The sequence below is a fragment of the Anomaloglossus baeobatrachus genome, chromosome 6 (genome assembly GCF_048569485.1).
Source record: "Anomaloglossus baeobatrachus isolate aAnoBae1 chromosome 6, aAnoBae1.hap1, whole genome shotgun sequence".
NCBI lineage: Eukaryota > Metazoa > Chordata > Amphibia > Anura > Aromobatidae > Anomaloglossus > Anomaloglossus baeobatrachus.
The window spans coordinates 201,438,887-201,453,476 of record NC_134358.1 but is presented as its reverse complement, the minus strand read 5'-3'; positions in this window follow the sequence as shown (position 1 = coordinate 201,453,476).

The following is a 14,590-nucleotide window of genomic DNA, read 5'->3' as shown; positions in this document are numbered from 1 at the left end:
TCAGTAATAATAGTCCCCATATGTGTCCATAATTGCTTTCTTTCATCTATGTCCAGTGATATAAATCAGATGTACAGACCAGTCCATAAAACGTCAGGTATGTTGGTCAAATTGAAGTTGGAAGCCACCTGTTGTCTAGTCCGTTTGTGCAGCCTGACTCTAATCTTTGCTGTCAAACGTTCATGATCAATTCCACATTCAGCTCCTGGACTTGTTTTTGTGGTTATGATCAATGGTGCTCATTATCAAAAAATGGAACTTCAGCTTCTTTAAATATATATTAAGGAATAAATCAGAAAATTAAAATAAAAAACAGCTCACTGTTGTTCAAGGGTGGAGATTCACTTTTAAATGTATATTCACATGCCTTAGGCAGATCATCAAAGCTCCTATTCATAAGCTTTGAACACACCAGTTATATTCATATGTTCTGGGCAGACCACTGAGACTTCTATACATTCTATACATTTATATGTTCTACCCAGACTTTCCCTATTCAATATATAATATTCGATAAAACACTAGCCCTTTTAGAGTTGTACTCATATAACTCTAGAGAAGCAATCAAGTTTCAGAGATATTCATGTCAATAGATAAACTGTGCATTTGTGTCATATCTTTGGGGGAGACAATTTAATGTCAAAATTATGTTCTTTGTAATTCATTGAGTCCTGTGTATTGGGCAGACCACCATTGCTAAAAAAAAAAGTTGGCTTATGGCCAATTGATATAAATTTTATCTATGCAATTGATTCCAAACTGCTTCATAAAGATGTGATTGTAAAATGCTAAATGAAAAAGATGAATTATTGAATCTCATGAATACTTATTTGTCCATCTCATCTGGACACTTGCGTATATTAGTCAATGATGCGTTCGACTAAAATCTCTGCAGTTTCCATGTAAGAATCCAAACGTTGCAAGAGTGAAAGGCTGAGAATATTACGTAGCTGTGCAGTCTGTACAGTAAGAAAATGTCAAAATCTTAAGTAGGTATATAAAGCAGTATATTGTGAGATGTACCGTATATTACTGCAGTCTGCACTATGCCGGAGGAGTAACACACACAACATTTAAAGTAGAAAAAAATGAGGGCAGGTTTAAAATTTACAAGGTATCACACTTCCTCCTTCTCTTTATAAAATGGAAGGAATAAATTTCCAGTGCTTCCATATAGCTAATGCAGTGTTTAGCATTCCATTAAACGATAACATTGAAAACAGCCACAAAAACAGCAGAGTGAGAAAGCGTCTAACCCACAAATCTCTCTCAATTCCTGTGGGAAAGGGGCTCGACCAGTTTCAAAATGGCAAGCTCGTATATCAAGAGTGAATAATAACCTGTAAAAATGTGTTCAGATGAATAACACTGAAAAGGGGAAAGGGATTCAGAAGTCTGTGGGACTTATTCTCTACCAAAGTCAGCTCTGGAAGCTTGAAGCATGAACACCACAAAAACAGGCTCATTCATTGATTTGGGACTAGAATTCACTACAGAACATGGGAAAAACACGAGGATAGCTTTCAAATGCCATGTTCTTTAGTGGGATTTTTTTGGATTGTTCATTTTCATTCTCTTCGCTTCTCTCCTACAGTAGGAAGTGACAATAAGGTCTCAGACTTTCATGATGTCCACATTGCTTTTGTGTGTACATGGGGCACATTAACGCATACATAAAACATTTTGGCACATATCACATGCATTGATGACATTTATTAAGGGAAATCTGTCACCAGGTTTTTCTACCTCATCCTAGATTAGCATAATGTAGGAAAAGAGACCCTAAATCAAACAATTTATCACTTAATTTACTGGGTGTAGCCGGTGCAAAATAATCAGTGTTTGTAGATGTAGCCCGTAGCAGTGCTCAGACAGCTAACCATTCACACATCAGACTCCTTATGTACATTGTCTATTGAAAATGAACTGCTTATCACAGAACAAGAGGGCATGGTCGGAAAACTGCTCATGAACCCTGTAGTCCGTGCGGTGATTATTTCCTGGTGATCAAAACTTGATTGTGTTGAAACAACATTACACAGCCTAATAAGTAACAAATCCCTCAATTCTGTGTTCTAACCTCTTCTTCATGTTGTTCTCAGATTACATAGCAAAGACCTATTGACAGATTCCCTTTAAACAATATATCAACAATGTCGTTATGATCTTGTAGTCCTTCATTTATTTGAAACTCCTATGTTATGACATGGCCTGTACCATCATGTATTTTGGTAACTCTATTTTCAATATGCAAACATAGCAAATGCCAAGATGTCACATCATGCTACAGTGGAAACTTTGCGCCAACTTTGCTATCTGTGTTTAGAGGCCAATAAAATACTTTGCCAGCATGTTCATACGATAGTACAGCACCTGTTTGCTTTAAACACTATAGCAGTCTGATTGTCTAAATACCTTATCGTGATTTTTCATATGACAGTGTTTTTCCAAAATAAGACTGTCTTAAACTTTATTTTGCGCCCCCCCCCCCCCCGCCAAAAAAAAAAGCATTATGGCTTATTTTTGGAGTAGGTCTTATTCTTGGAGAAACATGGTTGGGGGTAAAATAACTCAGACCCCACCCACTTCCCAATAGACTAATACTTAACAGACTCTGGACATCTACGTGGCTCCCAGATCCTCCGTGTGATCCTTGGTGGATGCTCCCGGCAGGTATGCTGCATGCCATTCTCCCCTTCTTTTGGCCAGCACTCACATACATCAGATTGTGCACACATACTCATACACATACACACACACATACAATCACGATCAGATTGTGCACACACACAATCACCAATCAGATTGCACACACACACACAATCACTGATCAGATCCCACACACACTCTCACTAATCACTCACCACATCTGGCAGTTAAGAATGCCTCCGGTAACAGGGAAAGATGGGAGGGAGTTACGCATCGCAGGTCTTGTAGGCATTCCATCCGCAACCGCAGGTCCTTGCATTCCACCGCTCTGCGTCTCAGGATTCTGCCAGCCAGAAGAAATTGGTATTGCTGGATGTGGTGAATGTGTGTGAGATCTGATGTGTGTGGGTGTGTGATCTGATGTGTGTGCGATCTGATGTGTGTGGGGGTGTGATCCACTGCAGGGCCTCCCGCTCAGCGTCTGGTGAGAATGATTGTGAGGTGTCCGTTGTCTACAATGAAGTGTTTTGCAGTACCTTTAACTTTTTTAGCTGCATGGACACTTTATTACAGATAGGGACTCTAGATTGTGAGCCCTAATGGGGACAGTGTTGCCAATGTATGTAAAGCACTGTGGAATTAATAGCGCTATATAAATGAATACAATTATTATTATTATTATTAACTGTGACTAGGGCTTATTTTTGGGGTAGGGCTTATATTTAGGCCTTGCTCCGAAAATGCTGAAAATCCCAGCTAGGGCTTATTTTTGGGGAGGTCTTATTTTTGGAATAACACGGTATCACGATCTGAAAGGCATACCTCTGCACAAGAATAAATTGTGTCTCATGAAGTACAAGAAATAGGGGTTAAAACGTTACAGTATATATTTTTGATAGACTGCCTGTAAAATAAACTTCTCTGCATCTATTTTGGAGTGCCACGTTTACTACCAGTTATGTCTATATTTTTTTGTTATGACTAATATTTCTATGAAGATTTTTGAGTAAAGGCAGAAATATCTTTACAAACTCTGCATTTGCATAGGAGCGCAGCAGATATATGGTTACAGTAATTTCTCCAGAGTAGCTACAGATAGAAGAGAACCCTTGTGTTAAAGTTCGCCAAAGAGCTCCCACTTATGTTCTTGTAACAATATCCTTATAGGTTATCTACTACACAGAAGTAAAGGGTTTTCCAATGAAGATATCCACATGATAGGTAGTGTGCCACACCCTGCTGAGACCTCAGGAGATTGGAGATCAGAAGATCTCAGTGTTTTGTTGATCACAGATCCGTTTTAGAATCCACTCTTCACTTATCCTGAGTAGGAGGGTATTTAATTCCATTCAGTGCTAACGGTCTCTTTTCTATCCTGCTGAGATTGACTTGTAGCTGTTACTCTCAGCTGCATCCATGCCCTTTTCACTATATAAACTCATTCCTCACTCTCTCCTATGCCATCTATAGCTGACCACTTTGAAAGAGCCTGGCTTTGGAGAAGCTGAGGTGTTGTTTCTGTTGCAGCTGAGAAGCTTCCTGCTTGAATAGCTGTGGAGAACTATTGTGTCTTTCCTGTTTGTCTTACCATCCTCGTGTTGTTTTACTGTTGTGGCGAGATTAGCGTTTCACTGGCCTTCACACTAGTTTGCGTCAGTTCAAGACCAGCAAGGACCTAGGCATGTGATGGCACACAGGGAAAGGATCCATCTAGGGAAGTTACAGAGTGAAGGTATCAGCCTCAGGTGAGTGTTTGACGGTGACCCCTCTCCCTAGCACCAGGGCCATCCATTGTATTGTTTCACTGGTGTATTCTTTGTGTTGCGTCGCTCGCCGAGGGTTCTCTCGTACTTGGCGTGAAAATAGGTGCAAACTTATAGATCGGTGTTGTGCTGAACGCTCTTGCCTATACCAGTTGTCAAAATGGAGAATTTTTACTTCCATTTGAATGGAGTGGCAGTGCATATGCTTAATTGTCACTTGATTCATTCTCTGTGGGGCTACTGGAAAGGCCAAGTAGAGCACTCAGCAGCCCTATATGGAATTAATAGATTGGCGGTTGGCTATACGCACTGCTGATCCATTCTAACAAGGATAAAAAGGCCCTATTCTGCCGATCAGTGTGTTTGTTCTACTTGTTAGACCCCTACTCCAAACACTACCACCCATCCTCTAGGTGATACCTTATCTGAACTGAGCAACTCTTTTTATGTAGCACAGGACGTATGGCCTACAAGGCTCCTGTGCTGCTGCCCAGATTGCACATATGGTATGTATGCACCGATATTGTAACGTGGCAGCACAACAGCAGAGAAAAATACCTCTCCTGTTAGGCATCTTGAGCTCCCCACTTTATGATTTGACAGAACACTTTTGAGACTTACTGCCTGATCATCAACAAACTTGTGATATAGTAGCCGCATAGTTCCCTCCATCTATGTGAATTCATCTCTATGACCATTATACTAAGACTGGACAAGCTAATGGTCGGGCTCCCCCGGAATATGCACCGATAACTAGTATAAACAGAAAGATTCAGTGTACTAAGGAAACAGGAAGCTGAAGTGTCCATGTTCATACTTCAGACTGCTCCAGACCATGGATGACTGACTGCTACAAGACACGATAGGGAGGGCATGTGAAGTCTGTAAGGTCTGCGAGAATAGCAAAGGAAATAATAAGAAGAGGCAAGTTGAATAAATGTAAAGAGGGAAACAGAAATAATTGTAAACATGCCTTGGGGGAAGACAGCTAATATGCTGCAAAAACAAGCAGCCAATTGCACATAACAAGTGAGCGACTGAAAAACGTTATAGATACATCTAGACATGGTGAAAATCCAGGAGCTTCCTACAGTGGGATATCCTCATCAGGAGGCCCTTGTGTCTGTGTAAGAGCCGTGGGCAGCATCAGATTTGTAAGGACATGACCCCATTGCTTGTAATACATTCAGCTTGTCTGTATTTATAGATGGGAGAGTCTTCACAACAGGCAGTGACTGTAAGTTGCTCAAAATGAACACACAGTGGTTATCATAATTTAAGAGCATTATTTCTCAAAAATAAAACCCTGCTTTTTTTAAATGAAAGTACAGTGCCTTGCAAAAGTATTCATACCCTAAGAACTTTTCCACACTTTTTCATATTACACTCACAAAATCTATTTTATTGGGGTATTATGTGATGTAACAACACAAAGGAAGAATTTGTGAATTCTAAAGGAAATGATTCATAATTTTGTAAATATTTAAAAATTATTAATCTGAAAATTATTATGGAAATTTGTATGACGCCCCCCCCCCCAATTCAATACTTTGTAGCATCATCTTTCACAGCAATTTGTGCTGTAAAGTTTGTGGCTGAAGCTAAAATGTGTGCCCAATTTCCTTTTTAAAATAGCTCTTGCTCAGAGAGATTAGATGGAGAGCATATGTGAACAGCAATTTTCAAGTCTTGCCACAGATTCTCAATGGGATTTAGGTTTGGAGTGTGACTGGGACATTCAAACAGATAAATATTCTTTGATCTAAACCATTCCAATGTAGCTCTGGCAGAATATTTTAGGGTTGGTGTCCTGCTGGAAGGTGAACCTATGCCCCAATCTCAAGTCTTAAGCAGCCTATAACAGGTTTTCCTAAAGGATTATGCTGTATTTAGTTCCATCTATCCTCCCATCAACTCTGAACAGCTATTCTGTTCCTACTGAATAAAAGCATCCCCACAGCATGATGCTGCCACCACTATGTTTGACAATGGGGGTGGTGTTTTCAGACTGATATGCAGTATTAATTTTCTGTCACATATATCATTTTACATTTAACCCCCCAAAATTCTACTTTTTCTCATCTGACCAAGCACCTTCTTCCACATGCCAGCTGTGCTGTCGACATGGCCTTTTGCAAACTGTAAATGGGAATTTTTATGGCTTGCTTTCAAAAATGTTCTCTTATTGCCTCTCTCCCATAAAGACCACAACTAATAGTTGTTCTGTGGATAGGTTTTCCCACCTGAGCTGTGGATTTCTGCAGCTCCTCCAGAGTGAGCATGGGCCTCTTGGCTGCTTTTCTAATTAGTGCTCTCCTTGCATGGGGAGTCAATGTTATGCTGCGAACTATGGAAAAGTCCGGCGTGAGGCCAAACATATAACTTTGCAGGGGTAACACCACGACAAACAAGGAGTACACAGGGGACACTATAACAATGGTGGTCCCAAGTGCTAGTGATAGGGAGATGGATACCTCCTCCACTTACCTAATCTTGTACCCTGCATTCCTAGCCAGTCTCTTACAGGTTCCTCACCTGTTGCTAAGCAGGAACCTGAAGCCGTGAGTGACCCTACAATAGTCTTGGCTAGTGAGTTGACATGTAAGGAATGCTAGCATGCACTAAAACAACACACCAGGGAAGGAAGACAGAAAGGGATGTAGCACAACGATGAACTGCTGCAGTTAGCATCAAGACTGCAACCACCACAGCAATTTCAACAGAGGGTTACAGTAGCTCCTTTCACCTCTTGGCCAGCATTCAAATGGCAAAGAATAACCGACACCCTCTGCTGGTAGTAGAGGTTATATAAAGGGACTGTGAGTGGTCCCAAACCGGAAACACGTGCCCAGGATTCAGAAGTTGCTGGAAAGCAAACTGACATTAACCCTATGGCTGCCAAAGGAAAGAAAATCCATTTAATATTAAGAGTCTAGCATGGAAATAACTCTCAAGTCCTGAATCTGTCACTAGTCTCATAATGCAGAGAGACAGGCGTGACAGTCAGTTCAAATTGATGGCCATAACTTGGTAGGTTTGCAGTTGTGCCATGCAGCTTCCGTTTTTGTAAGATGGATTGAATAGTGCTTGGTGAAATGTTCAGAGCTTGGACTACTTTTCTTATAACCTAACCCTGCTTTATACTTCTCCATACCTTTATCTCTGGTTTTCATGATGCATTTTGATTCCTACAGCTCTGAAACAACCTCTGTGGCCTTAACAAAACAGCTGTGCTTATACTGAGAATACATTACACACAGGTGGACTCAATTTACTAATTAGGTGACTTCTGCAGGCAATTGGTCACTCAGACTACAGGGGTTGAATACAAATGCATGTCATAATTTTCAGATTTATATTTTTGAAATATATTGAAAACCATGTATCATTTCCTTTACACTTCACAAATACTTGCCACCTCGTGTTAGTATATCACATAGGATCCCAAGAAATATCATTTAAGCTTGTGAGTGTAGCACGAAAAAACTGGAGCAATGCACGGGGTTTGAATAATTTTGCAAGGCACTGAATATTACGCTATTAATAGTGACTTCATTAGTCATTTAAGAAGCATATTTTGTGGAATTCACCAAAAAAAGTTGATAACTGAGCTTTCAAAGCTCAATGCAAAATATGTGATAAAGCCCCTCACCTTCAACCTGCCATTAAAGGGACTCTGTCAGAAGGTTTTTACTATGTAAGCTGGATCCAGCATGCGGCAACTGTTAACACCAAAAATTCAGGGCTGCCTGCCTTGTCACAGTTTGATCTGTTGTTATTTTCTGAGTTTGTTTAAGCAGTAGGACAATCATTGCATGACTTCATAGTCATGTGCAATCTGGCATACCTCCTCCTCTGATTGACACCTCACTGTCATTGTACAATCTTGATAGAGAGCCTGGTGTGGGTGGGATCAGCTCTCTGGGCTCAGCTACATGACTAAAGCTATCAACTCTGATTCAGAATGACTACAGCCAGTAATCTAAGTGATACATTATTGGATTCAGGATCTCTTTGCTACATCAGCTGAGGCAGCAAAAACCCGGTGACAGATTCTCTTAAACAATATTAATCTAACAGTATATGGCAGAGAGTCCTTTTGCCCCTTTAGGCACAAGGGCCCAGGTACAATTGCCATCTCGTTATATTGCTAGTGTCTAAAAACTAGAAATAAGTCAAGGGTAAATGTGACATTATAAAGGTCTTAGGTAAAAGGGCCCATAAATACTGTGGGCACTCATTGTAAATGATTGTATGGCATTGTACTTGGAAGAAGTAATAATGTTGAAATGTGTCTATAAAGCTCAAGCTTTATAACCATTCTACAAAAAGGATAAATGAGGACAAGCCGGGTACTATTTATTGACCGGTTTCTATCATTATTATTACATATCTTAATTATATCATTCCTTCCATGTGCTTTTCCCAGCCCTCGTCCTCTGGCCAGAATATACATTTCCCCATGCATACGATCTGGCTTTGTGTAGTATGCAATCATATTTTTACAGTGTATTCTATGCAGCAGACAGTTAAAAATGTGAACATAAGGTAGCATTTCTTTTATCATATCCCATAAAAATAGCAATTTGCTAAAGCCCTTGTAGCACAGTATGGAAGGTGGTGTATTTTACTGATAATGTAGAGATGACAGATAGTCTTATACCAGGAGGTTGCAATGGTTCTTTCCTGTATGGCATAATAAATCGCTAGGAGCTAAGAAAGAGGACAGTGCCGGCTCTTCTCCTCCAGTAGCCAAATAACTCAGCTCCGGCTCAATAATTATGCTTTGTGAAAATATGGGATTAATTAGACCGGTACACCAACACACTGTAGTCTCATTAAAGGGTGAGCAGCATTTTCATAGATACTGCCACTTGAACAAGGCTTCAGCTAATGTGAAAAGACAAAGTCATCTCTTTCACACCGCTGCCTTATTATCTTACTTAACCCCTGTGTGGCAAATTAGGCTGTCTGGAAATAAATAGGTGTCCCCCTTTTAAAGCCGGAGGTGAGGAATTGCTGCTGAGGGTGACACCCGGCACCCAAAGGGTTTATATTACCTTATCCTCTTCTCGCATTAACCGTTTCAAGAAATCAGGAAACAAACAATAAGTATGAATCACTGTATCAAAGAATTACAGCCCCACAAAGGCTTTGTGTGTGCACCGTCCCCGCTATGATTTAAAGGTAACCGGTTACACATGGAAGGGGATTTTTTTTTCTTTAAGCAGATTAATAGAGTGTGAAAAAAGCCACCAGGCAATGAAGTTTATTTAACACATACACATGTATTAGAAGAAAGCGTCTATTGAAGCCCTCGAAATACATTTCCTTTAAATAGGAACTTCTGGGTGTGATTTACAGTAAAGCGTTCAGATGTGTTGAATACAAAAGAAAAATTCATCGTGGATAGAAACTGCTTAAAATAAATAGGACTTAAAACCTTTATTGGTTCCAATTCAATTTTTTTTTTCTTCGAGCATTTTATGGGTAATAAATTATGTGCTCATACGTACGGGTTATTCTGCAGATATTGCTATGTGATTGGTCTCGGCTCATGTATCAAAGTGTCACTTGGTCAACACCAGGTCTCGATTTCCCGCTTTGTTCATCTATCTATATATGAGCCATAAGACCTGGCGAGTCCCTTAGTGCCTTCTTATACTTCCTTATCACTTCCCCATAGATTTGCTGCACAATTTATGTTTCGCTTCAGCTGTACATTTGGTCCTGGGTGTTAATATAGGCTCTAAGGACTTGTTAAGAAAGGTTCAGAACGCTTTACAGCATCAAGTGGGTCAGCAAGATGTAATAAGGTCCTGATTGCTGTGCTAATCCCGTCTAGAAAAAAATAGCAGTGATATATCTGCTCATATATATAGATATATATATATATATATATATATTGTGCAAGTCCCTGTCTCACCTTATACACTTCCGAGATCTATTAAAATGGTCTGTGGTGCCAATATTTAAGGGAGTTTGCAGATGAAAAAAGACGTCGCATTGAGATTCCTTTCGTAGAATAATATTGAATGGAGCCCAGGCTATAAAATGGTTTCAGCACAGCTATTTCTACCATTAGACATCACATCAGAACCTTCTTTTAACTCTATACCAAAAGGAAGCAGGCAAAGAAAGACGCGGAATGAAAGGTTACATAAAACATGCAGATACGCTAAGGTGCACGAGGGCAGATTCATTTAACACGCGGGCGATGATTAAAGTGGAAAGTCTAAAGTTGGATGAAAAAATGTTCGCAAGACAGAGAGGTTATACCTATGCAAATAGAAAAGATCCCAGACACTTTTAATTATCATTATTTTTGTGACATCTCCTCACCCCTATGGCCGCAAATGTATTGCAGAAAAGCAGATTGTATAACAGTAAATTCTTTCTCAGCTACAGTAGTAAAATTGCAGGACAGTTTATAGTGCAATAAAGGCGTTAGCCGCTTGTCAGCAGAATAAAATATAGGGGAAATGGATATTAAGGGCCTTCACTCCTTCAGGGGTCAGTCCTTTTGGCAACCCCAGAAAAGAAGCCATAGGGATATAATCTGACAATTAATCATATACCTCCTAAAGTACAGAGTCCAGACCGGCAGAAGTAAATGACAATAAACCAGACAGTTCATAGCCAATCATTCCTATTTTGCCATATTTTATTTTTCACTGTGCATATATAGAATTGGAAAAACAAAAATGTATATGGGAATATAAACGTATGCTCATTTTAATATCCTAAATGTGACTTTACAGTGTGTACAATCTGCATTTTATAATGGTCTGTTCCCACATGTATAGTAGAGTATACCAGTGCACACTAATATGTTCTGTACTGATTCCAGAGAATATTTCAAATTGCCCCTCCCACAATCCCCTGCACTTATTTGCACTTCTAAGAAAAATGTTCCTAAAGGCTATTTTAAGTATTACATTTAAAAAGTTGTTTGGTAGAGATCATTGCATAACAATTTTCCATGTAGGTAAGTCTGATCCCTGTACTCCATAAGTTCCCTAGATGGGACTTTCCCCCCAATCACGGGCCTAGGCCCTGGCTGACACTTGACTAGCTCTGGCTAGTGAGCAGGCAAGACACTACTCTTACTACTAACATAAATAGAATACAAAGGAGGGGAGCTAAACAGGGAGACAGATATAAAAGAACTCCCTATTTGAACTGTTTGAAGTTCAAATCATCTCCAGAGAGGGAACTCCACCGCATCTGCTGGAAGCTAACCACAGCTTTCTTCACAGACGTCTTCTCCGGTCAGCATAGAATGAGCATATGGGAGAGGCAGGAGGGAGTTTAAATAATGAAGAGGAGTGGCTTTAATGTCTAGCAGCTAAGATTAGAGCTAAATAGAATCTCAGCATATTAAACAAGGATCTCTTAACCCTTTCAGGACAAAATGAAGTTAAATCCATTTCTGTTAAAGAGAACTTGTGGTCTGAAAGTCTCCGTGACCTTTTAATCACAGGTACTGCAACAGTCTCAGCCAAACGTGACACACTCGTTACACCATTATTGGTCATGTGAAGTTATTGGTGCACAAGGCTAAGGGAAGTAAAGGTTAGTTTGTCTGGTTTGATTTCCTAGCATCTCAATAGCAGAAATTGCTGAAAAAGTTAATGTTGGCTATGATAGAAATGTGTCAGAATACAGATTATGTTACAGGTTTCTTATTATGGGACTACATAGAGATTGGTCCGAGTTCCCATGTTGAAATCTGTACATAGCTGATAATTACCTATAATTGACAATGATCATCAGAATGGGTCCATGTAGTAATAAAAGAACTAGACATGGTTTGATGATTCACTTTTTATGTTGATGGACCATGTGTGCAAATTGTATACCTGTGACAGGAATGGTACCAGGATGCCTCTACAACTGACAAAAGAGTGTCATGTAATGGACAATGGTCCAATAGAAAAACTTACCCAGTATTATATGGATATTACTTGGACATGCATCACCTACCTAAACATTTTTACAGACCATGTATACTCTTATGGTAAAAGTATTCCCTACTGTCAATTACCTATTAGAAGTTTTCAGGAATAGATTGAGGAACATGACAGAGAGTTCAAGGACTTTACTTGACCTTTACATTTCTCAAGATCTTAATCTGATTGAACACCACAGCAGGCCGACTAATCAAAAAAGGAGCTGTTGGTTCCGAATAGTAAGATGCGTTTCGCAGTGCTTCTATCCAGAAATTGTTGACCAAGCTGCTGGAACTAGTGCGAATCGATTCACTCATCTCTTTTGCAACATAATTAAAAATAATTAAAACATAATTAAAAATATTCAACAATTCAGATCTCAATCTCATTGAGAACCTGTGGTTGATCCTCCGTGAGTAGGAAAAATTACGCAAGAATCGGTGGCCAGTCAGAATTTGGCCCAGAAGTTGATATCCACAATGGTAGGGCAAATCGCAAAGTCTTGAAAAATAAGTCAACACTGCAAATATTAAGTCTTTGCATAACCTTGATTGATTTATCAATAAAAGTGTATAAACATATTAAATACTTATAATTGTATATCAGTAATTATAGAAACATTTGATTAAAAGATCTAAAAGAGCTAAAGCAGCAAACTTTGCAAAAAACAGAGTTAGGTCTCAGTTCCACTTGCGTACCGCTTCTGATATAAGAGCATCGGAAGTGATATGCTAATGATCCTCTGCTGTGGTCGTCAGCTGAGGGTCATGCGACTGTGATACGATCTTGCAATCGGGTCACAGCTGTGGAGAAGAGATAGGGAGCACTTTCTCCCTCTCCTCCCTCTCCTCTGCTGCCTGTCTCTGCATTTATCGCACTGCACTCGGATGACATACAAGTGCAGTGTGATGTTTCACATGCATCCATAGACTTGTATGGGGGTGCATGCGAGACTTACTGCCAAGCATAGCATGCTGCAATTCATTTCTCATGCTGATATGGCATACGAAATCAATCACAGATGGACACTTTCCCATACTTTTGCATGCACTAGAGTGAGAGCAGTCCGATGTTTTATCAGATTGCACTCATCCTTGCAAAATGCAAGTGGAACCGAACCCTTATGTGGGCTTTACACGCTACGATATCGTTAATGAATTATCGTCAGGGTCACGGTGTTTGTGACGCACATCCGGTGTCATTAACGATATCGCGGTGTGTGACACTTATGAGCGACCTTAAATGATCGCAAAAGCGGTCAAAAGCGTTTGCCGCGGAGAAGTTGTCCTGAAACAAAAAATCGTTTTCTGCTTATTAGCGATGTTGTTTGTCGTTCCTGCGGCACCACACATCGCTGTGTGTGACACCGCAGGAGTGACAAACATCTCCTTACCTGCCTGCACCGGCAATGCGGAAGGAAGGAGGTGGGCGAAATGTTATGTCCCGCTCATCTCCGCCCCTCCGCTTCTATTGGATAACTGCCGTGTGACGTCACTGTGACGCCGCACAAACCGCTCCCTTAGAAAGGAGGCGGTTCACCGGCCAAAGCGACGTCGCAGGGCAGGTAAGTGCGTATGACGGGATTAAGCGAGGTTGTGCGACACGGGAAGCGATTTGCCCGTGTTGCACAACCGACGGGGGTGAGTACGATCGCTTACGATCTCGCTAGCGAGATCGCATCGTCTAAAGTCCCGCTTTAGTGTCAGTCTCAAAACTTTTGCCCAGAATAGTACTACGCATTGTACATAGAAGTTTGGAAATTCGAATAAACAAAAATATAAAAATTCAAATCATCTAAATACAGTCAAAATTAACAGTTTATTTAATTGTCTGAAAGAGGAAAAATGAGTATGCAAATATAAAAAGTGAAGAAAAACAAACTAAAATCCAAAAACAGATTAAATAGTAAACATGTGGTCATTATCAAGTCTCAACATTACAAATACAACATTGTGCACAATATAAAAATGTAGACATAGTACAAGAGAAATAAGAAAATACATAAGACAAGAGACAAGCACATTTTATGATATGAAGTTTAGTAAATTCTAGAAGTACTTAAAAATAATCATTTTTTTTCTTCCCGCAGATATTTTATATTCTGTATATTCATTCTTCCTGGGTAGTTTGTGACTAACAAATAGAACAAAATCAGTCTAATCACAGGGAAATCTAAGATTTAACACAGGGAGCAAAAACCATGTTGTTCCCCATCTGCTTCCAGAG